This window comes from Aplysia californica, unplaced genomic scaffold, assembly GCF_000002075.1.
Source record: "Aplysia californica isolate F4 #8 unplaced genomic scaffold, AplCal3.0 scaffold00088, whole genome shotgun sequence".
Lineage (NCBI taxonomy): Eukaryota > Metazoa > Mollusca > Gastropoda > Aplysiida > Aplysiidae > Aplysia > Aplysia californica.
Window position 1 is genome coordinate 988,959 of NW_004797358.1, and position 2,200 is coordinate 991,158.

Genomic DNA, 2,200 nt, shown 5'->3' on the forward strand with positions numbered 1-2,200 from the left:
TAGATCAAAGTCTACAGCCCTCTCTCACTTCACGTGCTGGCAGTGGCGTGGCTTACGTGGGCTTGCTCCTTCACTGCGTTACTCTCTCTCTCTCTCTCTCTCTCTCTCTCTCTCTCTCTCTCTTAACTTTTACACATTGTTAACGAGCCTTTATCCCTGCTATAACCGACTGGGCTCCAATGAGGCCCTGATATTGCCGATAATTTTTAATAGAGACAAGAGTAGGAAAAAACGGGGATTTTAAAAATCTCTGTTATTACCCGATCCCTGTTATTACCAAGTCTGATGGTTTCCACTGTACGTGTTTCAAATAATCAATCTGATTCTGTGGCTTACTTAATGAAACTCAAAATAGCTTCAGTCGCCAAAAGCTTGTAGGGGCCTAACTGAAATGTTTGAACTGCTTTCAGATAGGTACTTTCTGTATAGATGTTCTATTCTATAGTGTCATTCAACAAATGTCTCTGGTTCTTTATCTTTTTCAAGGTAAGAGTGTTTTTTAATCGTTCAAAATTTGACTTTTCGGGCCGGAGAAAAAAATCGCAAAAAATGCGCACTTTTTTAATCTGAAGGATTGGAGGTACTTTCTTCTTCAGTTTCCTATTGTTCTTTAAGTTGAGAGTTTTGCAAAATTGTGCTCTGGATTTTGTAGGCCTGATTTCCAAATAAAAGTAGGCCTATTATCTCCAGTTTCCAACATTCGAATGATTTCGTTTTTCTTTAGCCTGCGTGCGTTTCACTTCATCCATGGGAACAAAATAAAATTTCAGAGTTCTTCTCACTGGCTTCTTGCTTTCAGACACCATTTGTTGTGCCATTGAGTTAGTCATAACAAACTTTTTTTATCGAACAGATTGACTTTAAGTATTTTATTTTGTTGTTTTGTTTTGTTGGGTTTTCCCCTTCTTCTCATATTTTGTGATGATTTTTCCTTCCTTAGCGAATTGTCCTTTATGGTTTCCATTTTCCATTTTTCAGCTTCTTTTTCTCTGCATTGACCTCATTCAAAGCTTTAGGGTGGAGCATCAGGCATCTTGTCACCAGCACTGCTTCATTTCTTCTTTAGAATTTTATGTTTGGAGGGGGGGGGGTCCTCTCCATACGTGCTGCCCTATAATAGGAGGGAGGGGGCGGGATTAGATAGATAGGTAGATAGATAGATAGATAGATAGAGAGAGAACAAGAAAGTGAGAGAGAACGAGAGAGAGAGAGAACGAGAGAGAGAGAGAGAGAACGAGAGAGAGAGAACGAGAGAGAGAGAGGGGGGGGGGTAATAAAATATAACATACTGAAAACTAAACGTCAAAAGCTGAAACCAGGATGTGATTTTGCTTAACAGACACCGAGCCTGTAGAAAGCTTTTAGTTCTTCTTCTTCCTCGTTCTCGATGACAGCAGCTAGACAGTCAGTCCGATGTCGCTCACAAACTGTGCAGTCCGCTCCATTGAGTCCGCTTTAAATCTGAGAGACTGCTATAGAGCTTTGTCTCAAGGGGAGTCACATTCTGCCACGTCTGTGACAAGTCTGTTTACGAAGGGTGGCGTGCGCGGGCAGTGCTGAAGGATATGGTTGGCATCCTCTTGGTCGTGTCCACATTCACCGGTCGCAGACTCTCCCACTTTTAATTTAGTGTGCATACATATGGTGTTTGCGTCTGTTGTAGCCACAACGGAGTCGGAAGATTGTGACCTGGTCTGCTCTATTTAGTATGTAAATCTAGTAGGGGTCACGTCAGTTGTGTTTAGGGTGGGATCTTTTCCATCTGTTTCTTAAGGCAGATTTTATTAGTGTTTTTGACTCTGATCCATGCCATCTTCAATCTGGGTCATTTTGTCTCCTTCTTTGGCTAAGTCGTCTGCTTTTTCACTTCCATGAATGCCACAGTGACCTGATATCCACTGCGGAGTTGTGTTGGCTTGGGAATTTAGATTACACAAGAGAGAAAGGAGTTGTCGTACTTGAGCTGGTTGTGGCTTTTGGAGAGCTTGTAGGGCAGATTTGGCATCTGTGAGGATGACGGTGTTGGCTTTAGATTTTTGGTGATTCCAGAGAATGGTGGCTGCTGTTTTGAGTGCTGATGTTTCTTCTTTGTAATTGGAAGATAGAGATCCTGTGGGGATGGAATGGCTTTCTGTTGAGACTCATATGAGAGTGGGCTAATTTGCACAGTAGAAAGAGTTAAAAGAGGAAAGGTGGGGGG